We start from the raw sequence: 22,904 nt of genomic DNA, 5'->3' as shown, positions 1-22,904 counted from the left end.
AACGGTGAAAAGATATGGCCTCCCAAGGACGAGGGGAGAATATGAATAAATTGTGGGCGAAAAGCATAGCGGTGCGATCATACCAAAGACTAGTGCACCGGATCCCATCGAACTCCGGTTAAACGTGCTTGGGCGAGAGCAGTACTAAGATGGGTGACCTCTTGGGAAGTCCTCGTGTTGCACCCTTTTTCTTTTCCTTTTTTTTTTTTTGTTTTTTCACTCGAATCGCCGCAACAATTTCTTTTACCTTCAAAGAATCAATGGCTCACTATGTAGATCACGTAAAATTAAATGAAAAAAAAAGATCACTAAAAAGACCAAACGGGTGAAAAGATATGGCCTCCCAAGGACGAGGGGAGAATATGAATAAATTGTGGGCGAAAAGCATAGCGGGTGCGATCATACCAAAGACTAGTGCACCTGATCCCATCAACTCCGGGTTAAACGTGCTTGGGCAAGAGCAGTACTAAGATGGGTGACCTCTTGGGAAGTCCTCGTGTTGCACCCTTTTTCTTTTCTTTTTTGTTTTTTTTTTTTTTCACTGAATCGCCGCAACAATTTCTTTTACCTTCAAAGAATCAATGGCTCAAATATGTAGATCACGTAAAATTACGCGAAATGAAAAAAGATCACGAAAAAGACCAAACGGGTGAAAAGATATGGCCTCCGAAGGACGAGGGGAGAATATGAATAAATTGTGGGCGAAAAGCATAGCGGTGCGATCATACCAAAGACTAGTGCACCTGATCCCATCGAACTCCGGTTAAACGTGCTTGGGCGAGCAAAGACTAAGATGGGTGACCTCTAGGGAAGTCCTCGTGTTGCACCCTTTTTTTTCTTTTCTTTTTTTTTTTTTTTTTTTCACACGAACTCCGAGCAACAATTTCTTTTACCTTCAGCGAAAAATGGCTCAGCTATGTAGATCACGAAAAATTACGCGAAATTAAAAAAAATATCACGAAAAAATACCAAACGGGTGAAAATATATGGCCTCCCAAGGACGAGGAGAATCTGAATAAATTGTGGGCGAAGAGCATAGCGGGTGCGATCATACCAGCACTAGTGCACCGGATCCCATCAGAACTCCGAAGTTAAACGTGCTTGGGCGAGAGCAGTACTAAGATGGGTGACCTCTTGGGAAGTCCTCGTGTTGCACCCCTTTTCTTTTCTTTTTCTTTTTTTTTTTTCACTGAATCGCCGCAACAATTTCTTTTACCTTCAAAGAATCAATGGCTCACTATGTAGATCACGTAAAATTACGCGAAAAGAAAAAAAAGATCACCAAAAAAGACCAAACGGGTGAAAAGATATGGCCTCCCAAGGACGAGGAGAATATGAATAAATTGTGGGCGAAAAGCATAGCGGTGCGATCATACCAAAGACTAGTGCACCGGATCCCATCGAACTCCGGTTAAACGTGCTTGGGCGAGAGCAAGATTAAGATGGGTGACCTCTTGGGAAGTCCTCGTGTTGCACCCTTTTTCTTTTCTTTGTTTGTTTTTCTTTTTCACTCGAATCGCCGCAACAATTTCTTTTACCTTCAAAGAATCAATGGCTCACTATGTAGATCACGTAAAATTACGCGAAATGAAAAAAGATCACGAAAAAGACCAAACGGGTGAAAAGATATGGCCTCCGAAGGACGAGGAGAATATGAATAAATTGTGGGCGAAAAGCATAGCGGGTGCGATCATACCAAAGACTAGTGCACCGGATCCCATCAGAACTCCGAAGTTAAACGTGCTTGGGCGAGAGCAGTACTAAGATGGGTGACCTCTTGGGAAGTCCTCGTGTTGCACCCTTTTTCTTTTCTTTTTTTGTTTTTTTTTGTTTTTTTCACTCGAACTGCTCGCAACAATTTCTTTTACCTTCAGCAAAAAATGGTTACTCTATTTATATCACGATAAATTACGCGAAATGAAAAAAAATAACACTAAAAAAGACCAAACGGGTGAAAAGATATGGCCTCCCAAAGGACGAGGGGAGAATGTGAATAAATTGTGGGCGAAAAGCATAGCGGGTATGATCATACAAGCACTAGTGCACCGGATCCCATCAGAACTCCGAAGTTAAACGTGCTTGGGCGAGAGCAGTACTAAGATGGGTGACCTCCTGGGAAGTCCTCGTGTTTACCTATTTTTCTTTTCTTTTTTTGTTTTTTTTTTTTTTCCACTCGAACTGCTCGCAACAATTTCTTTTACCTTCAGGAATCAATGGCTCAGCTATGTAGATCACAGAAAATTACGCGAAATGGAAAAAAAGATCACGAAAAAGACCAAACGGGTGAAAAGATATGGCCTCCCGAAGGACGAGGGGAGAATATGAATAAATTGTGGGCGAAAAGCATAGCGGGTGCGATCATACCAGCACTAGTGCACCGGATCCCATCAGAACTCCGAAATTAAACGTGCTTGGGCGAGAGCAGTACTAAGATGGGTGGCCTCTTTGGAAGTCCTCGTGTTGCACCCTTTTTCTTTTCTTTTTTTGTATTTTTCACTGAATCGCCGCAACAATTTCTTTTACCTTCAAAGCAATCAATGGCTCAATATGTAGATCACGTAAAATTACGCGAAATGAAAAAAAAGATCACGAAAAAAGACCAAACGGGTGAAAAGATATGGCCTCCCGAAGGACGAGGGGAGAATATGAATAAATTGTGGGCGAAAAGCATAGCGGGTGCGATCATACCAGCACTAGTGCACCGGATCCCATCAGAACTCCGGTTAAACGTGCTTGGGCGAGAGCAAGATTAAGATGGGTGACCTCTTGGGAAGTCCTCGTGTTGCACCCTTTTTCTTTTGTATTTTTTTTTTTTTTTTCACTCGAAATGCTCGCAACAATTTCTTTTACCTTCAAGAATCAATGGCTCAACTATGTAGATCACGTAAAATTACGCGAAATGAAAAAAGATCACGAAAAAGACCAAACGGGTGAAAAGATATGGCCTCCGAAGGACGAGGGGAGAATATGAATAAATTGTGGGCGAAAAGCATAGCGGGTGCGATCATACAAGCACTAGTGCACCGGATTCAATCAGAACTCCGGTTAAACGTGCTTGGGCGAGAGCAAGATTAAGATGGGTGACCTCTTGGGAAGTCCTCGTGTTGCACCCTTTTTCTTTTCTTTTTTTGTTTTTTTTTTTCACTCGAATCGCCGCAACAATTTCTTTTACCTTCAAAGCAATCAATGGCTCACTATATGTAGATCACGTAAAATTACGCGAAATGAAAAAAAAGATCACAAAAAAAGACCAAACGGGTGAAAAGATATGGCCTCCCGAAGGACGAGGAGAGAATATGAATAAATTGTGGGCGAAAAGCATAGCTGGTGCGATCATACCAAAGACTAGTGCACCGGATCCCATCAGAACTCCGAAGTTAAACGTGCTTGGGCGAGAGCAGTACTAAGATGGGTGACCTCTTGGGAAGTCCTCGTGTTGCACCCCTTTTCTTTTCTTTTTTTTTTTTTTTTTTTTTCACTCGAACTCCTCGCAACAATTTCTTTTACCTTCAGCGAAAAATGGCTCAGCTATGTAGATCACGAAAAATTACGCGAAATGAAAAAAAAGATCACGAAAAAAGACCAAACGGGTGAAAAGATATGGCCTCCCGAAGGACGAGGGGAGAATATGAATAAATTGTGGGCGAAAAGCATAGCGGTTGCGATCCTACCAGCACTAGTGCACCGGATCCCATCAGAACTCCGAAGTTTTACGTGCTTGGGCGAGAGCAGTACTAAGATGGGTAACCTCTTGGGAAGTCCTCGTGTTGCATCCTTTTTCTTTTCTTTTTTTGTTTTTTTTTTTTTTTTCCCACTCGAACTGCTCGCAACAATTTCTTTTACCTTCAAAGAATCAATGGCTCACCTATGTAGATCACGTAAAAATTACGCGAAATGAAAAAAAAGATCACGAAAAAGACCAAACGGGTGAAAAGATATGGCCTCTCGAAGGACGAGGGGAGAATATGAATAAATTGTGGGCGAAAAGCATATCGGGTGCGATCATACCAGCACTAGTGCACCGGATCCCATCAGAACTCCGAAGTTAAACGTGCTTGGGCGAGAGCAGTACTAAGATGGGTGACCTCTTGGGAAGTCCTCGTGTTGCACCCTTTTTCTTTTCTTTTTTTGTTTTTTTCACTCGAACTGCTCGCAACAATTTCTTTTACCTTCAGCAATCAATGTATAATCTATGTAGATAAAGAAAAATTACGCGAAAATAAAAAAAAGATAACAAAAAAAGACCAAACGGGTGAAAACATATGGCCTCCGAAGGACGAGGGGAGAATATGAATAAATTGTGGGCGAAAAGCGTAGCGGTGCGATCATACCAAAGCACTAGTGCACGGATCCCATCGAACTCCGGTTAAACGTGCTTGGGCGAGAGCAAGATTAAGATGGGTGACCTCTTGGGAAGTCCTCGTGTTGCACCCTTTTCTTTTTTTGTTTTTTTTTTGTTTTTTTCACTCGAACTGCTCGCAACAATTTCTTTTACCTTCAGCAATCAATGGCTCAGCTATGTAGATCACAGAAAATTACGCGAAATGAAAAAAAAGATCACGAAAAAAGACCAAACGGGTGAAAAGATATGGCCTCCCGAAGGACGAGGGGAGAATATGAATAAATTGTGGGCGAAAAGCATAGCGGGTGCGATCATACCAGCACTAGTGCACCGGATCCCATCAGAACTCCGAAGTTAAACGTGCTTGGGCGAGAGCAGTACTAAGATGGGTGACCTCTTGGGAAGTCCTCGTGTTGCACCCCTTTTCTTTTCTTTTCTTTTTTTGTTTTTTGTTTATTTTTTTCACTCGAACTGCTCGCAACAATTTCTTTTACCTTCAGCAATCAATGGCTCAGCTATGTAGATCACAGAAAATTACGCGAAATGAAAAAAAAGATCACGAAAGAAGACCAAACGGGTGAAAAGATATGGCCTCCCGAAGGACGAGGGGAGAATATGAATAAATTGTGGGCGAAAAGCATAGCGGGTGCGATCATACCAGCACTAGTGCACCGGATCCCATCAGAACTCCGAATTTAAACGTGCTTGGGCGAGAGCAGTACTAAGATGGGTGACCTCTTGGGAAGTCCTCGTGTTGCACCCTTTTTCTTTTCTTTTTTTGTTTTTTTTTTTTTTTCACTCGAACTGCTCGCAACAATTTCTTTTACCTTCAGCAATCAATGGCTCAGCTATGTAGATCACAGAAAATTACGCGAAATGAAAAAAAAGATCACGAAAAAAGACCAAACGGGTGAAAAGATATGGCCTACCGAAGGAAGAGGTGAGAATATGAATAAATTATGGGCGAAAAGCATAGCGGGTGCGATCATACCAGCACTAGTGCACCGGATCCCATCAGAACTCCGAAGTTAAACGTGCTTGGGCGAGAGCAGTACTAAGATGGGTGACCTCTTGGGAAGTCCTCGTGTTGCACCCTTTTTCTTTTCTTTTTTTGTTTTTTTTTGTTTTTTTCACTCGAACTGCTCGCAACAATTTCTTTTACCTTCATCAATCAATGGCTCAGCTATGTAGATCACAGAAAATTACGCGAAATGAAAAAAAAGATCACGAAAAAAGACCAAACGGGTGAAAAGATATGGCCTCCCGAAGGACGAGGGGAGAATATGAATAAATTGTGGGCGAAAAGCATAGCGGGTGCGATCATACCAAAGACTAGTGCACCGGATCCCATTAGAACTCCGAAGTGAAACGTGTTTGGGTGGGAGCAGTACTAAGATGGGTGACCTCTTGGGAAGTCCTCGTGTTGCACCACGTTTCTTTTCTTTTCTTTTTTCACTCGAACTGCTCTCAAAAATTTCTTTTACCTTCATCAATCAATGGCTCAGCTTTGTATATAACATAAAATTACGCGAAATGTAAAATAAGATCACGAAAATAGACCAAACGGGTGAAATGATATGGCCTCCAAGGACGAGGAGAATATGAATAAATTGTGGGCGAAAAGCATAGCGGTGCGATCATACCAAAGACTAGTGCACCGGATCCCATCGAACTCCGGTTAAACGTGCTTGGGCGAGCAAGATTAAGATGGGTGACCTCTTGGGAAGTCCTCGTGTTGCACCCTTTTTCTTTTCTTTTTTTGTTTTTTTTTTTTTTTTGACTGGTACTGCTCGCGACAATTTGTTTTTCCTTGAGCAATCAATTGGTCAGCTATGTAGATCACAGGAAATTACGCGAAATGAAAAAAAAGATCACGAAAAAAGACCAAACGGGTGAAAAGATATGGCCTCCCGAAGGACGAGGGGAGAATATGAATAAATTGTGGGCGAAAAGCATAGCGGGTGCGATCATACCAGCACTAGTGCACCGGATCCCATCAGAACTCCGAAGTTAAACGTGCTTGGGCGAGAGCAGTACTAAGATGGGTGACCTCTTGGGAAGTCCTCGTGTTGCACCCTTTTTCTTTTGTATTTTTTTTTTTTTCACTCGAACTGCTCGCAACAATTTCTTTTACCTTCAGCAATCAATCAGTTTGCAGCTATGTAGATCACAAAAAATTACGCGAAATGAAAAAAAAGATCACGAAAAAAGACCAAACGGGTGAAAAGATATGACCTCCAAGGGACGAGGGGAGAATATGAATAAATTGTGGGCGAAAAGCATAGCGGTGCGATCATACCAAAGACTAGTGCACCGGATCCCATCGAACTCCGGGTTAAACGTGCTTGGGCGAGAGCAGTACTAAGATGGGTGACCTCTTGGGAAGTCCTCGTGTTGCACCCTTTTTCTTTTCTTTTTTTGTTTTTTTTTTTTTTTTCACTCGAACTGCTCGCAACAATTTCTTTTACCTTCAGCAATCAATCAGTTTGCAACTACGTAGATCACAAAAAATTACGCGAAATGAAAAAAAAGATCACGGAAAAAGACCAAACGGGTGAAAAGATATGGCCTCCCGAAGGACGAGGGGAGAATATGAATAAATTGTGGGCGAAAAGCATAGCGGGTGCGATCATACCAGCACTAGTGCACCGGATCCCATCAGAACTCCGAAGTTAAACGTGCTTGGGCGAGAGCAGTACTAAGATGGGTGACCTCTTGGGAAGTCCTCGTGTTGCACCCTTTTTCTTTTGTATTTTTTTTTTTTTTCACTCGAACTGCTCGCAACAATTTCTTTTACCTTCAGCAATCAATCAGTTTGCAGCTACGTAGATCACAAAAAATTACGCGAAATGAAAAAAAAGATCACGGAAAAAGACCAAACGGGTGAAAAGATATGGCCTCCCGAAGGACGAGGGGAGAATATTAATAAATTGTGGGCGAAAAGCATAGCGGTGCGATCATACCAAAGACTAGTGCACCGGATCCCATCAGAACTCCGAAGTTAAACGTGCTTGGGCGAGAGCAGTACTAAGATGGGTGACCTCTTGGGAAGTCCTCGTGTTGCACCCTTTTTCTTTTCTTTTTTTGTTTTTTTTTTGTTTTTTTCACTCGAACTGCTCGCAACAATTTCTTTTACCTTCAGCAATCAATGGCTCAGCTATGTAGATCACAGAAAATTACGCGAAATGAAAAAAAAGATCACGAAAAAAGACCAAACGGGTGAAAAGATATGGCCTCCCGAAGGACGAGGGGAGAATATGAATAAATTGTGGGCGAAAAGCATAGCGGGTGCGATCATACCAGCACTAGTGCACCGGATCCCATCAGAACTCCGAAGTTAAACGTGCTTGGGCGAGAGCAGTACTAAGATGGGTGACCTCTTGGGAAGTCCTCGTGTTGCACCCTTTTTCTTTCCTTTGTTTTTGGTTTTTTTTTTCACTCGAACTGCTCGCAACAATTTCTTTTACCTTCAGCAATCAATGGCTCAGCTATGTAGATCACAGAAAATTACGCGAAATGAAAAAAAAGATCACGAAAAAAGACCAAACGGGTGAAAAGATATGGCCTCCCGAAGGACGAGGGGAGAATATGAATAAATTGTGGGCGAAAAGCATAGCGGGTGCGATCATACCAGCACTAGTGCACCGGATCCCATCAGAACTCCGAAGTTAAACGTGCTTGGGCGAGAGCAGTACTAAGATGGGTGACCTCTTGGGAAGTCCTCGTGTTGCACCCTTTTTCTTTTCTTTTTTTGTTTTTTTTTGTTTTTTTCACTCGAACTGCTCGCAACAATTTCTTTTACCTTCAGCAATCAATGGCTCAGCTATGTAGATCACATAAAATTACGCGAAATGAAAAAAAAGATCACGAAAAAAGACCAAACGGGTGAAAAGATATGGCCTCCCGAAGGACGAGGGGAGAATATGAATAAATTGTGGGCGAAAAGCATAGCGGGTGCGATCATACAAGCACTAGTGCACCGGATCCCATCAGAACTCCGAAGTTAAACGTGCTTGGGCGAGAGCAGTACTAAGATGGGTGACCTCTTGGGAAGTCCTCGTGTTGCACCCTTTTTCTTTTCTTTTTTTGTTTTTTTCACTCGAACTGCTCGCAACAATTTCTTTTACCTTCAGCAATCAATGGCTCAGCTATGTAGATCACAGAAAATTACGCGAAATGAAAAAAAAGATCACGAAAAAAGACCAAACGGGTGAAAAGATATGGCCTCCCGAAGGACGAGGGGAGAATATGAATAAATTGTGGGCGAAAAGCATAGCGGGTGCGATCATACCAGCACTAGTGCACCGGATCCCATCAGAACTCCGAAGTTAAACGTGCTTGGGCGAGAGCAGTACTAAGATGGGTGACCTCTTGGGAAGTCCTCGTGTTGCACCCTTTTTCTTTTCTTTTTTTGTTTTTTTTTTTTTCACTCGAACTGCTCGCAACAATTTCTTTTACCTTCAGCAATCAATGGCTCAGCTATGTAGATCACAGAAAATTACGCGAAATGAAAAAAAAGATCACGAAAAAAGACCAAACGGGTGAAAAGATATGGCCTCCCGAAGGACGAGGGGAGAATATGAATAAATTGTGGGCGAAAAGCATAGCGGGTGCGATCATACCAACACTAGTGCACCGGATCCCATCAGAACTCCGAAGTTAAACGTGCTTGGGCGAGAGCAGTACTAAGATGGGTGACCTCTTGGGAAGTCCTCGTGTTGCACCCTTTTTCTTTTCTTTTTTTGTTTTTTGTTTTTTTTTTTCACTCGAATCGCCGCAAATAATTTATTTTACCTTCAGCAATCAATGGCTCAGCTATGTAGATCACATAAAATTACGCGAAATGAAAAAAAAGATCACGAAAAAAGACCAAACGGGTGAAAAGATATGGCCTCCCGAAGGACGAGGGGAGAATATGAATAAATTGTGGGCGAAAAGCATAGCGGGTGCGATCATACCAGCACTAGTGCACCGGATCCCATCAGAACTCCGAAGTTAAACGTGCTTGGGCGAGAGCAGTACTAAGATGGGTGACCTCTTGGGAAGTCCTCGTGTTGCACCCCTTTTCTTTTCTTTTCTTTTTTTCACTCGAACTGCTCGCAACAATTTCTTTTACCTTCAGCAATCAATCAGTTTGCAGCTATGTAGATCACAAAAAATTACGCGAAATGAAAAAAAAGATCACGAAAAAAGACCAAACGGGTGAAAAGATATGGCCTCCCGAAGGACGAGGGGAGAATATGAATAAATTGTGGGCGAAAAGCATAGCGGGTGCGATCATACCAGCACTAGTGCACCGGATCCCATCAGAACTCCGAAGTTAAACGTGCTTGGGCGAGAGCAGTACTAAGATGGGTGACCTCTTGGGAAGTCCTCGTGTTGCACCCTTTTTCTTTTCTTTTTTTGTTTTTTTTTGTTTTTTTCACTCGAACTGCTCGCAACAATTTCTTTTACCTTCAGCAATCAATGGCTCAGCTATGTAGATCACAGAAAATTACGCGAAATGAAAAAAAAGATCACGAAAAAAGACCAAACGGGTGAAAAGATATGGCCTCCCGAAGGACGAGGGGAGAATATGAATAAATTGTGGGCGAAAAGCATAGCGGGTGCGATCATACCAGCACTAGTGCACCGGATCCCATCAGAACTCCGAAGTTAAACGTGCTTGGGCGAGAGCAGTACTAAGATGGGTGACCTCTTGGGAAGTCCTCGTGTTGCACCCTTTTTCTTTTCTTTTTTTGTTTTTTTTTTGTTTTTTTCACTCGAACTGCTCGCAACAATTTCTTTTACCTTCAGCAATCAATGGCTCAGCTATGTAGATCACAGAAAATTACGCGAAATGAAAAAAAAGATCACGAAAAAAGACCAAACGGGTGAAAAGATATGGCCTCCCGAAGGAATAGGATGAATATGAATAAATTGTGGGCGAAAAGCATAGCGGGTGCGATCATACCAGCACTAGTGCACCGGATCCCATCAGAACTCCGAAGTTAAACGTGCTTGGGCGAGAGCAGTACTAAGATGGGTGACCTCTTGGGAAGTCCTCGTGTTGCACCCTTTTTCTTTTGTATTTTTTTTTTTTTTTCACTCGAACTGCTCGCAACAATTTCTTTTACCTTCAGCAATCAATCAGTTTGCAGCTACGTAGATCACAAAAAATTACGCGAAATGAAAAAAAAGATCACGGAAAAAGACCAAACGGGTGAAAAGATATGGCCTCCCGAAGGAATAGGATGAATATGAATAAATTGTGGGCGAAAAGCATAGCGGGTGCGATCATACCAGCACTAGTGCACCGGATCCCATCAGAACTCCGAAGTTAAACGTGCTTGGGCGAGAGCAGTACTAAGATGGGTGACCTCTTGGGAAGTCCTCGTGTTGCACCCTTTTTCTTTTGTATTTTTTTTTTTTTTTTTTCACTCGAACTGCTCGCAACAATTTCTTTTACCTTCAGCAATCAATGGCTCAGCTATGTAGATCACGAAAAATTACGCGAAATGAAAAAAAAGATCACGGAAAAAGACCAAACGGGTGAAAAGATATGGCCTCGAAGGACGAGGAGAATATGAATACATTGCGGGCGAAAAGCATAGCGGGTGCGATCACACCAGCACTAGTGTCCCGGATAGCATCAGAACTCCGAAGTTAAACGTGCTTGAGCGAGAACAGTACTATGATGGGTGACCACTTGGGAAGTCCTCGTGTTACGCCCCTTTTCTTTTCTTTTTTTTTTTTTTTTTCACTCGAACTGCTCGCAACAATTTCTTTTACCTTCAGCAATCAATGGCTCAGCTATGTAGATAACAGAAAAATAAGCGAAATGAAAAAAAAGATAACGAAAAAATACCAAAAGGGTGAAAATAAATGGCCTCGGAAGGGCGAGGGGAGAATATGAATAAATTGTGGGCGAAAAGCATAGCGGGTGCGATCATACCAGCACTAGTGCACCGGATCCCATCAGAACTCCGAAGTTAAACGTGCTTGGGCGAGAGCAGTACTAAGATGGGTGACCTCTTGGGAAGTCCTCGTGTTGCACCCTTTTTCTTTTCTTTTTTTGTTTTTTGTTTTTTTTTTTTCACTCGAACTGCTCGCAACAATTTCTTTTACCTTCAGCAATCAATGGCTCAACTATGTAGATCACAGGAAATTACGCGAAATGAAAAAAAAGATCACGAAAAAAGACCAAACGGGTGAAAAGATATGGCCTCCCGAAGGAATAGGATGAATATGAATAAATTGTGGGCGAAAAGCATAGCGGGTGCGATCATACCAGCACTAGTGCACCGGATCCCATCAGAACTCCGAAGTTAAACGTGCTTGGGCGAGAGCAGTACTAAGATGGGTGACCTCTTGGGAAGTCCTCGTGTTGCACCCTTTTTCTTTTCTTTTTTTGTTTTTTTTTTTTTTTCACTCGAACTGCTCGCAACAATTTCTTTTACCTTCAGCAATCAATGGCTCAGCTATGTAGATCACAGAAAATTACGCGAAATGAAAAAAAAGATCACGAAAAAAGACCAAACGGGTGAAAAGATATGGCCTCCCGAAGGACGAGGGGAGAATATGAATAAATTGTGGGCGAAAAGCATAGCGGGTGCGATCATACCAGCACTAGTGCACCGGATCCCATCAGAACTCCGAAGTTAAACGTGCTTGGGCGAGAGCAGTACTAAGATGGGTGACCTCTTGGGAAGTCCTCGTGTTGCACCCTTTTTCTTTTCTTTTTTTGTTTTTTTTTTTTTTTTTCACTCGAACTGCTCGCAACAATTTCTTTTACCTTCAGCAATCAATGGCTCAGCTATGTAGATCACAGAAAATTACGCGAAATGAAAAAAAAGATCACGAAAGAAGACCAAACGGGTGAAAAGATATGGCCTCGAAGGACGAGGAGAATATGAATAAATTATGGGCGAAAAGGACAGCGGGTGCGATCATACCAGCACTAGTGCACTGGATCACATCAGAACTCCGAAGTTAAACGTTCTTGGGCGAGAGAAGTACTAAGATGGGTGACCTCTTGGGAAGTCCTCGTATTGCACCCTTTTTCTTTCCTTTTTTTTTTGTTTTTTTTGTTTTTTTTTCACTCGAACTGCTCGCAACAATTTTTTTACATTCCGCAATCAATGGCTCAGCTATGTAGATCACAGAAAATTACGCGAAATAAAAAAAAATCATGAAAAAAGATCAAACGGGTTAAAAGATATGGCCTCCTGAAGGAATAGGATGAATATGAATAAATTGTGGGCGAAAAGCATAGCGGGTGCGATCATACCAGCACTAGTGCACCGGATCCCATCAGAACTCCGAAGTTAAACGTGCTTGGGCGAGAGCAGTACTAAGATGGGTGACCTCTTGGGAAGTCCTCGTGTTGCACCCTTTTTCTTTTGTATTTTTTTTTTTTTTTTTCACTCGAACTGCTCGCAACAATTTCTTTTACCTTCAGCAAACAATGGCTCAACTATGTAGATCACGAGAAAATTACGCGAAATGAAAAAAAGATCACGAAAAAGACCAAGCGGGTGAAAAGATATGGCCTCCAGAAGGGCGAGGGGAGAATATGAATAAATTGTGGGCGAAAAGCATAGCGGGTGCGATCATACCACCACTAGTGCACAGGATCCCATCTGAACTCCAAAGTTAAGCGTGCTTGGGAGAGAGCAGTACTAAGATGGGTGACCTCTTGGGAAGTCCTCGTGTTTACCCATTTTTCTTTTCTTTTTTTCTTTTTTTTTTTCCACTCGAACTGCTCGCAACAATTTCTTTTACCTTCAGCAATCAATGGCTCAGCTATGTAGATCACAGAAAATTACGCGAAATGGAAAAAAAGATCACGAAAAAAGACCAAACGGGTGAAAAGATATGGCCTCCCGAAGGACGAGGAGAATATGAATAAAATGTGGGCGAAAAGCACAGCGGGTGCGATCATACCAGCACTAGTGCACCGGATACCATCAAAACTCCGAAGTTAAACGTGCTTCGGCGATAGCAGTACTAAGATGGGTGACCTCTTGGGAAGTCCTCGTGTTGCACACCTTTTCTTTTCTTTTTTTCTTTTTTCACTCGAACTGCTCGCAACAATTTCTTTTACCTTCAGCAATCAATGGCTCAGCTATGTAGATCACGAAAAATTACGCGAAATGAAAAAAAAGATCACGAAAAAAGACCAAACGGGTGAAAAGATATGGCCTCCCGAAGGACGAGGGGAGAATATGAATAAATTGTGGGCAAAAAGCATAGCGGGTGCGATCATACCAACACTAGTGCACTGGATCCCATCAGAACTCCGAAATTAAACGTGCTTGGGCGAGAGCAGTACTAAGATGGGTGACCTCTTGGGAAGTCCTCGTGTTGCACCCTTTTTCTTTTCTTTTTTTGTTTTTTTTTTTTTTCACTCGAACTGCTCGCAACAATTTCTTTTACCTTCAGCAATCAATGGCTCAGCTATGTAGATCACAGAAAATTACGAGAAATGAAAAAAAAACAACACAAAAAAAGACCAAGCGGGTGAAAAGATATGGCCTCGAAGGACGAGGAGAATATGAATAAATTGTGGGCGAAAAGCATAGCGGGTGCGATCATACCAGCACTAGTGCGGATCCCATCGAACTCCGAAGTTAAGCGTGCTTGGGCGAGAGCGATGCTAAGATGGGTGACCTCTTGGGAAGTCCTCGTGTTGCACCCCTTTTCTTTTTTTTTTTTTTTTCACTCGAACAGCTCGCAACAATTTCTTTTACCTTCAGCAATCAATGGCTCGGCTATGTAGATCACGAGAAAATTACGCGAAATGAAAAAAGATCACGAAAAAGACCAAGCGGGTGAAAAGATATGGCCTCGAAGGGCGAGGAGAATATGAATAAATTATGGGCGAAAAGGACAGCGGGTGCGATCATACCAGCACTAGTGCACTGGATCCCATCAGAACTCCGAAGTTAAACGTTCTTGGGCGAGAGCAGTACTAAGATGGGTGACCTCTTGGGAAGTCCTCGTATTGCACCCTTTTTCTTTCCTTTTTTTTTTGTTTTTTTTGTTTTTTTTTCACTCGAACTGCTCGCAACAATTTCTTTTACATTCCGCAATCAATGGCTCAGCTATGTAGATCACAGAAAATTACGCGAAATGAAAAAAAAGATCACGAAAAAAGACCAAACGGGTGAAAAGATATGGCCTCGAAGGGCGAGGGGAGAATATGAATAAATTGTGGGCGAAAAGCATAGCGGGTGCGATCATACCAGCACTAGTGCAGGATCCCATCGAACTCCGAAGTTAACCGTGCTTGGGCGATAGCTGTGCCAAGATGGGTGATCTCTTGGGAAGTCCTCGTGTTGCACCCTTTTTCTTTTCTTTTTTTGTTTTTTTTTGTTTTTTTTTTTTTCACTCGAACTGCTCGCAACAATTTATTTTACCTTGACAATCAATGGCTCAACTATGTAGATCACGAAAATTACGCGAAATGAAAAAAGATCACGAAAAAGACCAAGCGGGTGAAAAGATATGGCCTCGAAGGGCGAGGATGAATATGAATAAACTGTGGGCGAAAAGCATAGCGGGTGCGATCATACCAGCACCAGTGCACCGGATCCCATCAGAACTCCGAAGTTAAACGTGTTTGGGCGAGAGCAGTACTAAGATGGGTGACCTCTTGGGAAGTCCTCGTGTTGCACCCTTTTCATTTTATTTTTTTGTTTTTTTTTTTTTTCACTCGAACTGCTCGCAACAATTTCTTTTACCTTCAGCAATCAATGGCTCAGCTATGTAGATCACAGAAAATTACGCGAAATGAAAAAAAAGATCACGAAAAAAGACCAAACGGGTGAAAAGATTTGGCCTCCCGAAGGACGAGGGGAGAATATGAATAAATTGTGGGCGAAAAGCATAGCGGGTGCGATCATACCAGCACTAGTGCACCGGATCCCATCAGAACTCCGAAGTTAAACGTGCTTGGGCGAGAGCAGTACTAAGATGGGTGACCTCTTGGGAAGTCCTCGTGTTGCACCCTTTTTCTTTTGTATTTTTTTTTTTTTTTTTAACTCGAACTGCTCGCAACAATTTCTTTTACCTTCAGCAATCAATGGCTCAGCTATGTAGATCACAGAAAATTACGCGAAATGAAAAAAAATAAAAAGAAAAAATAACAAACGGGTGAAAAGATATGGCCTCGAAGGGCGAGGAGAATATGAATAAATTGTGGGCGAAAAGCATAGCGGGTGCGATCATACCAGCACTAGTGCACGGATCCCATCGAACTCCGAAGTTAAGCGTGCTTGGCGAGAGCGATGCTAAGATGGGTGACCTCTTGGGAAGTCCTCGTGTTGCACCCTTTTTCTTTTGTATTTTTTTTTTTTTCACTCGAACTGCTCGCAACAATTTCTTTTACCTTCAGCAATCAATGGCTCAGCTATGTGGATCACAGAAAATTACGCGAAATGAAAGAAAAGATCACGAAAAAAGACCAAGCGGGTGAAAAGATATGGCCTCGAGAAGGGCGAGGAGAATATGAATAAATTGTGGGCGAAAAGCATAGCGGGTGCGATCATACCAGCACTAGTGCACCGGATCCCATCAGAACTCCGAAGTTAAACGTGCTTGGGCGAGAGCAGTACTAAGATGGGTGACCTCTTGGGAAGTCCTCGTGTTGCACCCTTTTTCTTTTCTTTTTTTGTTTTTTTTTTTTTTTTTTCACTCGAACTGCTCGCAACAATTTCTTTTACCTTCAGCAATCAATGGCTCAGCTATTTAGATCACAGAAAATTACGCGAAATTAAAAAAAAGATAACGAAAAAAGACCAAACGGGTGTAAAGTTATGGCCTCCCGATGGTCGAGGGTAGAATATGAATAAATTGTGGGCGAAAAGCATAGCGGGTGCGATCATACCAGCACTAGTGCACCGAATCCCATCAGAACTCCGAAGTTAAACGTGCTTGGGCGAGAGCAGTACTAAGATGGGTGACCTCTTGGGAAGTCCTCGTGTTGCACCCTTTTTCTTTTCTTTTTTTGTTTTTTTTTGTTTTTTTCACTCGAACTGCTCGCAACAATTTCTTTTACCTTCAGCAATCAATGGCTCAGCTATGTAGATCACAGAAAATTACGCGAAATGAAAAAAAAGATCACGAAAAAAGACCAAACGGGTGAAAAGATATGGCCTCAGAAGGGCGAGGAGAATATGAATAAATTGTGGGCGAAAAGCATAGCGGGTGCGATCATACCAGCACTAGTGCACCGGATCCCATCAGAACTCCGAAGTTAAACGTGCTTGGGCGAGAGCAGTACTAAGATGGGTGACCTCTTGGGAAGTCCTCGTGTTGCACCCTTTTTCTTTTCTTTTTTGTTTTTTTTTGTTTTTCTCTCGAACTGCTCGCAACAATTTCTTTTACCTTCAGCAATCAATGGCTCAGCTATGTAGATCACAGAAAATTACGCGAAATGAAAAAAAAGATCACGAAAAAAGACCAAACGGGTGAAAAGATATGGCCTCCCGTATTACGAGGTGAGAATATGAATAAATTGTGGGCGAAAAGCATAGCGGGTGCGATCATACCAGCACTAGTGCACCGGATCCCATCAGAACTCCGAAGTTAAACGTGCTTGGGCGAGAGCAGTACTAAGATGGGTGACCTCTTGGGAAGTCCTCGTGTTGCACCCTTTTTCTTTTCTTTTTTTGTTTTTTTTTTTTTCCCACTCGAACTGCTCGCAACAATTTCTTTAACCTTCAGCAATCAATGGCTCAGCTATGTAGATCACAGAAAATTACGCGAAATGAAAAAAAAGATCACGAAAAAAGACCAAACGGGTGAAAAGATATGGCCTCCAGAAGGGCGAGGAGAATATGAATAAATTGTGGGCGAAAAGCATAGCGGGTGCGATCATACCAGCACTAGTGCATCGGATCCCATCAGAACTCCGAAGTTAAACGTGCTTGGGCGAGAGCAGTACTAAGATGGGTGACCTCTTGGGAAGTCCTCGTGTTGCACCCCTTTTCTTTTCTTTTTTTTTTTTTTTTTTTTTTCACTCGAACTCCTCGCAACAATTTCTTTTACCTTCAGCAATCAATGTAGAAAAAAAATTACGAAAAAAAAAAAAAAGATCAAAAAAAAGACCAAGCGGGTGAAAAGATATGGCCTCGAAGGGCGAGGGGAAAATATGAATAAATTGTCGGCGAAAAGCATAGCGGGTGCGATCATACCAGCACTAGTGCACGGATCCCATCGAACTCCGAAGTTAAGCGTGCTTGGGCGAGGCGATGCTAAGATGGGTGACCTGTTGGGAAGTCCTTGTGTTGCACCCTTTTTCTTTTCTTTTCTTGTTTTTTGTTTTTCACTCGAAGCGCTCGCAACAATTTCTTTTACCTTGAGCAATCAATGGCTCGGCTATGTAGATCACGAGAAAATTACGCGAAATGAAAAAAAGATCACGAAAAAAGACCAAGCGGGTGAAAAGATATGGCCTCGAAGGGCGAGGAGAATATGAATAAATTGTGGGCGAAAAGCATAGCGGTTGCGATCATACCAGCACTAGTCAACCGGATCCCATCGAACTCAGAAGTTAAGCGTGCTTGGGCGAGCGATGCTAACATGGGTGACCTCTTGGGAAGTCCTCGTGTTGCACCCCTTTTCTTTTCTTTTTTTTTTTTTCACTCGAACTCCTCGCAACAATTTCTTTTACCTTCAGCAAAAAATGGCTCAGCTATGTAGATCACGAAAAATTACGCGAAATGAAAAAAAAGATCACGAAAAAAGACAAAACGGGTGAAAAGATATGGCCTCAGAAGGGCGAGGGGAAAATATGAATAAATTGTGGGCGAAGAGCATAGCGGGTGCGATCATACCAGCACTAGTGCACCGGATCCCATCAGAACTCCGAAGTTAAACGTGCTTGGGCGAGAGCAGTACTAAGATGGGTGACCTCTTGGGAAGTCCTCGTGTTGCACCCCTTTTCTTTTCCTTTTGTTTTTTTTTTTGTTTTTTTCACTCGAAAGGCGCGCAACAATTTCTTTTACCATAAGCAATCAAATGCTCAGCGATTTAGATCCACGAAAATTACGCGAAATGGAAAAAAACATAACGAAAAAAGACCAAGCGGGTGAAAAGATATGGCCTCGAAGGGCGAGGGTATAATATGAATAAATTGTGTGCGAAAAGCATAGCGGGTGCGATCATACCAGCACTAGTGCACCGGATCCCATCAGAACTCCGAAGTTAAACGTGCTTGGGCGAGAGCAGTACTAAGATGGGTGACCTCTTGGGAAGTCCTCGTGTTGCACCCCTTTTCTTTTCTTTTTTTTTTTTTTTTCACTCGAACTCCTCGCAACAATTTCTTTTACCTTCAGCAAAAAATGGCTCAGCTATGTAGATCACGAAAAATTACGCGAAATGAAAAAAAAGATAACGAAAAAAGACGAAACGGGGGAAAAGATATGGCCTCCCGAAGGACTAGGGGAGAATATGAATAAATTGTGGGCGAAAAGCATAGCGGGTGCGATCATACCAGCACTAGTGCCGGATCCCATCGAACTCAGAAGTTAAGCGTGCTTGGGCGAGAGCGATGCTAAGATGGGTGACCTCTTGGGAAGTCCTCGTGTTGCACCCTTTTTCTTTTGTATTTGTTTTTTTTTTTTTCACTCGAAGCGCTCGCAACAATTTCTTTTACCTTGACAATCAATGGCTCGGCTATGTAGATCCACGAAAATTACGCGAAATGAAAAAAGATCACGAAAAAGACCAAGCGGGTGAAAAGATATGGCCTCGGAAGGGCGAGGAGAATATGAATAAATTGTGGGCGAAAAGCATAGCGGGTGCGATCATACCAGCACTAGTGCCGGATCCCATCAGAACTCCGAAGTTAAACGTGCTTGGGCGAAAGCAGTACTAAGATGGGTGACCTCTTGGGAATTCCTCGTGTTGCACCCCTTTCTTTTATTTTGTTTTTTTTTTTTTTTTCACTCGAACTGCTCGCAACAATTTCTTTTACCTTCAGCAATCAATGGCTCAGCTATGTAGATCACAGAAAATTACGCGAAATGACAAAAAAAATGATCACGAAAAAAGACCAAACGGGTTAAAAGATATGGCCTCGAGAAGGGCGAGGGAGAATATGAATAAATTGTGGGCGAAAAGCATAGCGGGTGCGATCATACCAGCACTAGTGCACCGGATCCCATCAGAACTCCGAAGTTAAACGTGCTTGGGCGAGAGCAGTACTAAGATGGGTGACCTCTTGGGAAGTCCTCGTGTTGCACCCTTTTTCTTTTTTTGTTTTTTTTCTTTTTCCACTCGAACTGCTCGCAACAATTTCTTTTACCTTCAGCAATCAATGGCTCAGCTATGTAGATCACAGGAAATTACGAGAAATGGAAGAAAATATCACGAAAAAAGACCAAACGGGTGAAAAGATATGGCCTCCCGAAGGACGAGGGGAGAATATGAATAAATTGTGGGCGAAAAGCATAGCGGGTGCGATCATACCAGCACTAGTGCACCGGATCCCATCAGAACTCCGAAGTTAAACGTGCTTGGGCGAGAGCGATGCTAAGATGGGTGACCTCTTGGAAGTCCTCGTGTTGCACCCTTTTCTTTTCTTTTTTTGTTTTTTTTTTCCACTCGAACTGCTCGCAACAATTTCTTTTAACTTCAGCAATCAATGGCTTTGCAGCTACGTAGATCACAAAAAATTACGCGAAATGGAAAAAAGATCGAAAAAAAAGACCAAGCGGGTGAAAAGATATGGCCTCGAAGGGCGAGGGGTGAATATGAATAAATTGTGGGCGAAAAGCATAGCGGGTGCGATCATACCAGCACTAGTGCACTGTATCCCATCGAACTCCGAAGTTAAGCGTGCTTGGGCGAGAGCGATGCTAAGATGGGTGACCTCTTGGGTAGTCCTAGTGTTTCACCCTTTTTCTTTTCTTTTTTTGTTTTTTTTTGTTTTTTTCACTCGAGCTGCTCGCAACAATTTCTTTTACCTTCAGCAATCAATGGCTCGGCTATGTAGATCACGAAAATTACGCGAAATGAAAAAAAGATCACGAAAAAAGACCAAGCGGGTGAAAAGATATGGCCTCCAGAAGGAATAGGAGAATATGAATAAATTGTGGGCGAAGAGCATAGCGGGTGCGATCATACCAGCACTAGTGCACCGGATCCCATCGAACTCAGAAGTTAAGCGTGCTTGGGCGAGAGCGATGCTAAGATGGGTGACCTCTTGGGAAGTCCTCGTGTTGCACCCTTTTTCTTTTCTTTTTGTTTTTTTGTTTTTCACTCGAATTGCTCGCAACAATTTCTTTTACCTTGACAATCAATGGCTCGGCTATGTAGATCACGAGAAAATTACGCGAAATGAAAAAAAGATCACGAAAAAGACCAAGCGGGTGAAAAGATATGGCCTCCAGAAGGGCGAGGATGAATATGAATAAATTGTGGGCGGAAAGCATATCGGGTGCGATCATACCAGCACTAGTGCACGGATCCCATCGAACTCCGAAGTTAAGCGTGCTTGGGCGAGAGCGATGCTAAGATGGGTGACCTCTTGGGAAGTCCTCGTGTTGCACCCTTTTCTTTTCTTTTTGTTTTTTGTTTTTTTTTTTCACTCGAGCGCTCGCAACAATTTCTTTTACCTTGACAATCAATGGCTCGGCTATGTAGATCACGAAAATTACGCGAAATGAAAAAAAGATCACGAAAAAAGACCAAACGGGTGAAAAGATATGGCCTCCCGAAGGAATAGGAGAATATGAATAAATTGTGGGCGGAAAGCATATCGGGTGCGATCATACCAGCACTAGTGCCGGATCCCATCGAACTCGAAGTTAAGCGTGCTTGGGAGAGAGCAGTACTAAGATGGGTGACCTCTTGGGAAGTCCTCGTGTTGCACCCCTTTTCTTTTCTTTTTTTTTTTCACTCGAACTCCTCGCAACAATTTATTTTACCTTGCACAATCAATGGCTCGGCTATGTAGATCACGCGAAAAATTACGCGAAATGAAAAAAAGATCAAGGAAGCGGGTGAGAAGATATGGCGAGGGGAGAATATGAATAAATTGTGGGCGAAAAGCATAGCGGGTGCGATCATACCAGCACTAGTGCCGGATCCCATCGAACTCAGAAGTTAAGCGTGCTTGGGCGAGAGCGATGCTAAGATGGGTGACCTCTTGGGAAGTCCTCGTGTTGCACCTTTTTAATTTTCTTTTTTGTTTTTGTTTTTTTTTTTTTCACTCGAGCGCTCGCAACAATTTCTTTTACCTTGACAATCAATGGCTCGGCTATGTAGATCACGAGAAATTACGCGAAATGAAAAAAGATCACGAAAAAGACCAAGCGGGTGAAAAGATATGGCCTCCCGAAGGAATAGGATGAATATGAATAAATTGTGGGCGAAGAGCATAGCGGGTGCGATCATACCAGCACTAGTGCACCGGATCCCATCAGAACTCCGAAGTTAAACGTGCTTGGGCGAGAGCAGTACTAAGATGGGTGACCTCTTGGGAAGTCCTCGTGTTGCACCCTTTTTCTTTTGTATTTTTTTTTTTTTTTCACTCGAACTGCTCGCAACAATTTCTTTTACCTTCAGCAATCAATCAGTTTGCAGCTACGTAGATCACAAAAAATTACGCGAAATGAAAAAAAAGATCACGGAAAAAGACCAAACGGGTGAAAAGATATGGCCTCCCGAAGGAATAGGATGAATATGAATAAATTGTGGGCGAAGAGCATAGCGGGTGCGATCATACCAGCACTAGTGCACCGGATCCCATACGAACTCAGAAGTTAAGCGTGCTTGGGCGAGAGCGATGCTAAGATGGGTGACCTCTTGGGAAGTCCTCGTGTTGCACCCTTTTTCTTTTCTTTTTTTGTTTTTTTTTTTTTTTTTCACTCGAACTGCTCGCAACAATTTCTTTTACCTTCAGCAATCAATCAGTTTGCAACTACGTAGATCACAAAAAATTACGCGAAATGAAAAAAAAGATCACGGAAAAAGACCAAACGGGTGAAAAGATATGGCCTCCCGAAGGAATAGGATGAATATGAATAAATTGTGGGCGAAGAGCATAGCGGGTGCGATCATACCAGCACTAGTGCACCGGATCCCATCAGAACTCCGAAGTTAAACGTGCTTGGGCGAGAGCAGTACTAAGATGGGTGACCTCTTGGGAAGTCCTCGTGTTGCACCCTTTTTCTTTTGTATTTTTTTTTTTTTTTTCACTCGAACTGCTCGCAACAATTTCTTTTACCTTCAGCAATCAAAGGCTCGGCTATGTAGATCCACGAAAATTACGCGAAATGAAAAAAGATCGAAAAAAAAGACCAAGCGGGTGAAAAGATATGGCCTCGAAGGGCGAGGGGAGAATGTGAATAAATTGTGGGCGAAAAGCATAGCGGGTGCAATCATACCAGCACTAGTGCACTGGATCCCATCAGAACATCGAAGTTAAACGTGCTTGGGCGAGAGCAGTACTAAGATGGGTGACCTCTTGGGAAGTCCTCGTGTTGCACCCTTTTTCTTTTGTATTTTTTTTTTTTTTTTTCACTCGAACTGCTCGCAACAATTTCTTTTACCTTCAGCAATCAATCAGCTA

At 42.6% G+C, this 22,904-nt stretch overlaps 48 non-coding genes and 18 pseudogenes across 48 annotated transcripts; all 66 read left to right on the top strand.

Moving 5' to 3' along the window:
• Positions 1-69: 69 nt before the first annotated feature.
• LOC131174995 (5S ribosomal RNA) lies at positions 70-186 on the top strand (annotated as a pseudogene).
• Positions 187-1,040: 854 nt separating this feature from the next.
• LOC131174960 (5S ribosomal RNA) lies at positions 1,041-1,159 on the top strand. Its single transcript, XR_009145176.1, has one exon. It is a non-coding gene; the product is annotated as a 5S ribosomal RNA (ribosomal RNA).
• Positions 1,160-1,682: 523 nt separating this feature from the next.
• On the top strand, positions 1,683-1,802 carry LOC131174886 (5S ribosomal RNA). The gene has a single exon (XR_009145111.1). It is a non-coding gene; the product is annotated as a 5S ribosomal RNA (ribosomal RNA).
• Positions 1,803-2,018: 216 nt separating this feature from the next.
• Positions 2,019-2,136, top strand: LOC131174927 (5S ribosomal RNA). Its single transcript, XR_009145152.1, has one exon. It is a non-coding gene; the product is annotated as a 5S ribosomal RNA (ribosomal RNA).
• A 214-nt stretch (positions 2,137-2,350) lies between these two features.
• On the top strand, positions 2,351-2,469 carry LOC131174869 (5S ribosomal RNA). The gene has a single exon (XR_009145094.1). It is a non-coding gene; the product is annotated as a 5S ribosomal RNA (ribosomal RNA).
• A 205-nt stretch (positions 2,470-2,674) lies between these two features.
• On the top strand, positions 2,675-2,791 carry LOC131174968 (5S ribosomal RNA; annotated as a pseudogene).
• Positions 2,792-2,996: 205 nt separating this feature from the next.
• LOC131175010 (5S ribosomal RNA) lies at positions 2,997-3,113 on the top strand (annotated as a pseudogene).
• A 212-nt stretch (positions 3,114-3,325) lies between these two features.
• Positions 3,326-3,445, top strand: LOC131174901 (5S ribosomal RNA). The gene has a single exon (XR_009145126.1). It is a non-coding gene; the product is annotated as a 5S ribosomal RNA (ribosomal RNA).
• Positions 3,446-3,657: 212 nt separating this feature from the next.
• LOC131174921 (5S ribosomal RNA) lies at positions 3,658-3,776 on the top strand. Its single transcript, XR_009145146.1, has one exon. It is a non-coding gene; the product is annotated as a 5S ribosomal RNA (ribosomal RNA).
• Positions 3,777-3,994: 218 nt separating this feature from the next.
• On the top strand, positions 3,995-4,113 carry LOC131175224 (5S ribosomal RNA). The gene has a single exon (XR_009145387.1). It is a non-coding gene; the product is annotated as a 5S ribosomal RNA (ribosomal RNA).
• A 204-nt stretch (positions 4,114-4,317) lies between these two features.
• Positions 4,318-4,434, top strand: LOC131175021 (5S ribosomal RNA; annotated as a pseudogene).
• Positions 4,435-4,645: 211 nt separating this feature from the next.
• LOC131174949 (5S ribosomal RNA) lies at positions 4,646-4,764 on the top strand. Its single transcript, XR_009145174.1, has one exon. It is a non-coding gene; the product is annotated as a 5S ribosomal RNA (ribosomal RNA).
• A 222-nt stretch (positions 4,765-4,986) lies between these two features.
• LOC131174846 (5S ribosomal RNA) lies at positions 4,987-5,105 on the top strand. Its single transcript, XR_009145071.1, has one exon. It is a non-coding gene; the product is annotated as a 5S ribosomal RNA (ribosomal RNA).
• A 214-nt stretch (positions 5,106-5,319) lies between these two features.
• LOC131175223 (5S ribosomal RNA) lies at positions 5,320-5,438 on the top strand. The gene has a single exon (XR_009145386.1). It is a non-coding gene; the product is annotated as a 5S ribosomal RNA (ribosomal RNA).
• Positions 5,439-5,654: 216 nt separating this feature from the next.
• On the top strand, positions 5,655-5,774 carry LOC131174934 (5S ribosomal RNA). The gene has a single exon (XR_009145159.1). It is a non-coding gene; the product is annotated as a 5S ribosomal RNA (ribosomal RNA).
• Positions 5,775-6,301: 527 nt separating this feature from the next.
• LOC131175222 (5S ribosomal RNA) lies at positions 6,302-6,420 on the top strand. The gene has a single exon (XR_009145385.1). It is a non-coding gene; the product is annotated as a 5S ribosomal RNA (ribosomal RNA).
• A 207-nt stretch (positions 6,421-6,627) lies between these two features.
• On the top strand, positions 6,628-6,745 carry LOC131174997 (5S ribosomal RNA; annotated as a pseudogene).
• A 218-nt stretch (positions 6,746-6,963) lies between these two features.
• LOC131175221 (5S ribosomal RNA) lies at positions 6,964-7,082 on the top strand. The gene has a single exon (XR_009145384.1). It is a non-coding gene; the product is annotated as a 5S ribosomal RNA (ribosomal RNA).
• A 209-nt stretch (positions 7,083-7,291) lies between these two features.
• On the top strand, positions 7,292-7,411 carry LOC131174914 (5S ribosomal RNA). Its single transcript, XR_009145139.1, has one exon. It is a non-coding gene; the product is annotated as a 5S ribosomal RNA (ribosomal RNA).
• Positions 7,412-7,628: 217 nt separating this feature from the next.
• On the top strand, positions 7,629-7,747 carry LOC131175220 (5S ribosomal RNA). Its single transcript, XR_009145383.1, has one exon. It is a non-coding gene; the product is annotated as a 5S ribosomal RNA (ribosomal RNA).
• Positions 7,748-7,959: 212 nt separating this feature from the next.
• LOC131175216 (5S ribosomal RNA) lies at positions 7,960-8,078 on the top strand. The gene has a single exon (XR_009145379.1). It is a non-coding gene; the product is annotated as a 5S ribosomal RNA (ribosomal RNA).
• Positions 8,079-8,294: 216 nt separating this feature from the next.
• LOC131174851 (5S ribosomal RNA) lies at positions 8,295-8,413 on the top strand. The gene has a single exon (XR_009145076.1). It is a non-coding gene; the product is annotated as a 5S ribosomal RNA (ribosomal RNA).
• Positions 8,414-8,619: 206 nt separating this feature from the next.
• Positions 8,620-8,738, top strand: LOC131175205 (5S ribosomal RNA). The gene has a single exon (XR_009145368.1). It is a non-coding gene; the product is annotated as a 5S ribosomal RNA (ribosomal RNA).
• A 212-nt stretch (positions 8,739-8,950) lies between these two features.
• On the top strand, positions 8,951-9,069 carry LOC131174842 (5S ribosomal RNA). Its single transcript, XR_009145067.1, has one exon. It is a non-coding gene; the product is annotated as a 5S ribosomal RNA (ribosomal RNA).
• A 217-nt stretch (positions 9,070-9,286) lies between these two features.
• LOC131174937 (5S ribosomal RNA) lies at positions 9,287-9,405 on the top strand. The gene has a single exon (XR_009145162.1). It is a non-coding gene; the product is annotated as a 5S ribosomal RNA (ribosomal RNA).
• Positions 9,406-9,611: 206 nt separating this feature from the next.
• LOC131175194 (5S ribosomal RNA) lies at positions 9,612-9,730 on the top strand. The gene has a single exon (XR_009145356.1). It is a non-coding gene; the product is annotated as a 5S ribosomal RNA (ribosomal RNA).
• A 216-nt stretch (positions 9,731-9,946) lies between these two features.
• On the top strand, positions 9,947-10,065 carry LOC131175183 (5S ribosomal RNA). Its single transcript, XR_009145345.1, has one exon. It is a non-coding gene; the product is annotated as a 5S ribosomal RNA (ribosomal RNA).
• A 216-nt stretch (positions 10,066-10,281) lies between these two features.
• On the top strand, positions 10,282-10,400 carry LOC131175172 (5S ribosomal RNA). The gene has a single exon (XR_009145334.1). It is a non-coding gene; the product is annotated as a 5S ribosomal RNA (ribosomal RNA).
• Positions 10,401-10,610: 210 nt separating this feature from the next.
• Positions 10,611-10,729, top strand: LOC131175161 (5S ribosomal RNA). Its single transcript, XR_009145323.1, has one exon. It is a non-coding gene; the product is annotated as a 5S ribosomal RNA (ribosomal RNA).
• A 207-nt stretch (positions 10,730-10,936) lies between these two features.
• On the top strand, positions 10,937-11,055 carry LOC131174976 (5S ribosomal RNA; annotated as a pseudogene).
• Positions 11,056-11,262: 207 nt separating this feature from the next.
• On the top strand, positions 11,263-11,381 carry LOC131175150 (5S ribosomal RNA). Its single transcript, XR_009145312.1, has one exon. It is a non-coding gene; the product is annotated as a 5S ribosomal RNA (ribosomal RNA).
• A 217-nt stretch (positions 11,382-11,598) lies between these two features.
• On the top strand, positions 11,599-11,717 carry LOC131175139 (5S ribosomal RNA). Its single transcript, XR_009145300.1, has one exon. It is a non-coding gene; the product is annotated as a 5S ribosomal RNA (ribosomal RNA).
• Positions 11,718-11,931: 214 nt separating this feature from the next.
• On the top strand, positions 11,932-12,050 carry LOC131175128 (5S ribosomal RNA). The gene has a single exon (XR_009145289.1). It is a non-coding gene; the product is annotated as a 5S ribosomal RNA (ribosomal RNA).
• A 212-nt stretch (positions 12,051-12,262) lies between these two features.
• On the top strand, positions 12,263-12,381 carry LOC131174863 (5S ribosomal RNA). Its single transcript, XR_009145088.1, has one exon. It is a non-coding gene; the product is annotated as a 5S ribosomal RNA (ribosomal RNA).
• A 216-nt stretch (positions 12,382-12,597) lies between these two features.
• Positions 12,598-12,716, top strand: LOC131175117 (5S ribosomal RNA). The gene has a single exon (XR_009145278.1). It is a non-coding gene; the product is annotated as a 5S ribosomal RNA (ribosomal RNA).
• A 209-nt stretch (positions 12,717-12,925) lies between these two features.
• On the top strand, positions 12,926-13,043 carry LOC131174975 (5S ribosomal RNA; annotated as a pseudogene).
• A 210-nt stretch (positions 13,044-13,253) lies between these two features.
• LOC131174952 (5S ribosomal RNA) lies at positions 13,254-13,372 on the top strand (annotated as a pseudogene).
• A 205-nt stretch (positions 13,373-13,577) lies between these two features.
• Positions 13,578-13,696, top strand: LOC131174875 (5S ribosomal RNA). The gene has a single exon (XR_009145100.1). It is a non-coding gene; the product is annotated as a 5S ribosomal RNA (ribosomal RNA).
• A 210-nt stretch (positions 13,697-13,906) lies between these two features.
• Positions 13,907-14,021, top strand: LOC131174980 (5S ribosomal RNA; annotated as a pseudogene).
• A 196-nt stretch (positions 14,022-14,217) lies between these two features.
• LOC131174854 (5S ribosomal RNA) lies at positions 14,218-14,336 on the top strand. Its single transcript, XR_009145079.1, has one exon. It is a non-coding gene; the product is annotated as a 5S ribosomal RNA (ribosomal RNA).
• A 218-nt stretch (positions 14,337-14,554) lies between these two features.
• LOC131175003 (5S ribosomal RNA) lies at positions 14,555-14,670 on the top strand (annotated as a pseudogene).
• A 214-nt stretch (positions 14,671-14,884) lies between these two features.
• Positions 14,885-15,003, top strand: LOC131174841 (5S ribosomal RNA). Its single transcript, XR_009145066.1, has one exon. It is a non-coding gene; the product is annotated as a 5S ribosomal RNA (ribosomal RNA).
• A 213-nt stretch (positions 15,004-15,216) lies between these two features.
• Positions 15,217-15,335, top strand: LOC131175105 (5S ribosomal RNA). Its single transcript, XR_009145266.1, has one exon. It is a non-coding gene; the product is annotated as a 5S ribosomal RNA (ribosomal RNA).
• A 206-nt stretch (positions 15,336-15,541) lies between these two features.
• On the top strand, positions 15,542-15,657 carry LOC131174990 (5S ribosomal RNA; annotated as a pseudogene).
• Positions 15,658-15,861: 204 nt separating this feature from the next.
• On the top strand, positions 15,862-15,980 carry LOC131175094 (5S ribosomal RNA). Its single transcript, XR_009145254.1, has one exon. It is a non-coding gene; the product is annotated as a 5S ribosomal RNA (ribosomal RNA).
• Positions 15,981-16,197: 217 nt separating this feature from the next.
• LOC131174848 (5S ribosomal RNA) lies at positions 16,198-16,316 on the top strand. The gene has a single exon (XR_009145073.1). It is a non-coding gene; the product is annotated as a 5S ribosomal RNA (ribosomal RNA).
• A 213-nt stretch (positions 16,317-16,529) lies between these two features.
• LOC131175083 (5S ribosomal RNA) lies at positions 16,530-16,648 on the top strand. The gene has a single exon (XR_009145243.1). It is a non-coding gene; the product is annotated as a 5S ribosomal RNA (ribosomal RNA).
• A 213-nt stretch (positions 16,649-16,861) lies between these two features.
• LOC131175072 (5S ribosomal RNA) lies at positions 16,862-16,980 on the top strand. The gene has a single exon (XR_009145232.1). It is a non-coding gene; the product is annotated as a 5S ribosomal RNA (ribosomal RNA).
• Positions 16,981-17,192: 212 nt separating this feature from the next.
• On the top strand, positions 17,193-17,311 carry LOC131174836 (5S ribosomal RNA). The gene has a single exon (XR_009145061.1). It is a non-coding gene; the product is annotated as a 5S ribosomal RNA (ribosomal RNA).
• A 195-nt stretch (positions 17,312-17,506) lies between these two features.
• Positions 17,507-17,622, top strand: LOC131174978 (5S ribosomal RNA; annotated as a pseudogene).
• Positions 17,623-17,829: 207 nt separating this feature from the next.
• LOC131174994 (5S ribosomal RNA) lies at positions 17,830-17,945 on the top strand (annotated as a pseudogene).
• A 203-nt stretch (positions 17,946-18,148) lies between these two features.
• On the top strand, positions 18,149-18,267 carry LOC131174926 (5S ribosomal RNA). The gene has a single exon (XR_009145151.1). It is a non-coding gene; the product is annotated as a 5S ribosomal RNA (ribosomal RNA).
• Positions 18,268-18,481: 214 nt separating this feature from the next.
• LOC131174915 (5S ribosomal RNA) lies at positions 18,482-18,600 on the top strand. Its single transcript, XR_009145140.1, has one exon. It is a non-coding gene; the product is annotated as a 5S ribosomal RNA (ribosomal RNA).
• Positions 18,601-18,807: 207 nt separating this feature from the next.
• Positions 18,808-18,923, top strand: LOC131174979 (5S ribosomal RNA; annotated as a pseudogene).
• A 203-nt stretch (positions 18,924-19,126) lies between these two features.
• LOC131174883 (5S ribosomal RNA) lies at positions 19,127-19,243 on the top strand. The gene has a single exon (XR_009145108.1). It is a non-coding gene; the product is annotated as a 5S ribosomal RNA (ribosomal RNA).
• Positions 19,244-19,456: 213 nt separating this feature from the next.
• On the top strand, positions 19,457-19,575 carry LOC131175061 (5S ribosomal RNA). The gene has a single exon (XR_009145221.1). It is a non-coding gene; the product is annotated as a 5S ribosomal RNA (ribosomal RNA).
• Positions 19,576-19,784: 209 nt separating this feature from the next.
• On the top strand, positions 19,785-19,902 carry LOC131174920 (5S ribosomal RNA). The gene has a single exon (XR_009145145.1). It is a non-coding gene; the product is annotated as a 5S ribosomal RNA (ribosomal RNA).
• A 209-nt stretch (positions 19,903-20,111) lies between these two features.
• LOC131175007 (5S ribosomal RNA) lies at positions 20,112-20,229 on the top strand (annotated as a pseudogene).
• Positions 20,230-20,441: 212 nt separating this feature from the next.
• On the top strand, positions 20,442-20,559 carry LOC131174946 (5S ribosomal RNA). The gene has a single exon (XR_009145171.1). It is a non-coding gene; the product is annotated as a 5S ribosomal RNA (ribosomal RNA).
• A 207-nt stretch (positions 20,560-20,766) lies between these two features.
• On the top strand, positions 20,767-20,883 carry LOC131174959 (5S ribosomal RNA; annotated as a pseudogene).
• Positions 20,884-21,091: 208 nt separating this feature from the next.
• Positions 21,092-21,206, top strand: LOC131174977 (5S ribosomal RNA; annotated as a pseudogene).
• Positions 21,207-21,388: 182 nt separating this feature from the next.
• On the top strand, positions 21,389-21,504 carry LOC131174985 (5S ribosomal RNA; annotated as a pseudogene).
• Positions 21,505-21,715: 211 nt separating this feature from the next.
• LOC131175050 (5S ribosomal RNA) lies at positions 21,716-21,834 on the top strand. The gene has a single exon (XR_009145210.1). It is a non-coding gene; the product is annotated as a 5S ribosomal RNA (ribosomal RNA).
• A 210-nt stretch (positions 21,835-22,044) lies between these two features.
• Positions 22,045-22,163, top strand: LOC131174907 (5S ribosomal RNA). The gene has a single exon (XR_009145132.1). It is a non-coding gene; the product is annotated as a 5S ribosomal RNA (ribosomal RNA).
• A 218-nt stretch (positions 22,164-22,381) lies between these two features.
• LOC131175039 (5S ribosomal RNA) lies at positions 22,382-22,500 on the top strand. The gene has a single exon (XR_009145198.1). It is a non-coding gene; the product is annotated as a 5S ribosomal RNA (ribosomal RNA).
• Positions 22,501-22,705: 205 nt separating this feature from the next.
• Positions 22,706-22,824, top strand: LOC131174878 (5S ribosomal RNA). Its single transcript, XR_009145103.1, has one exon. It is a non-coding gene; the product is annotated as a 5S ribosomal RNA (ribosomal RNA).
• Positions 22,825-22,904: the final 80 nt, after the last annotated feature.

Source organism: Hevea brasiliensis, chromosome 16 (genome assembly GCF_030052815.1).
Source record: "Hevea brasiliensis isolate MT/VB/25A 57/8 chromosome 16, ASM3005281v1, whole genome shotgun sequence".
Taxonomy (NCBI): domain Eukaryota; kingdom Viridiplantae; phylum Streptophyta; class Magnoliopsida; order Malpighiales; family Euphorbiaceae; genus Hevea; species Hevea brasiliensis.
The sequence above is the reverse complement of the archived record's forward strand: the minus strand, read 5'-3'. Positions and strand labels throughout refer to the sequence as shown.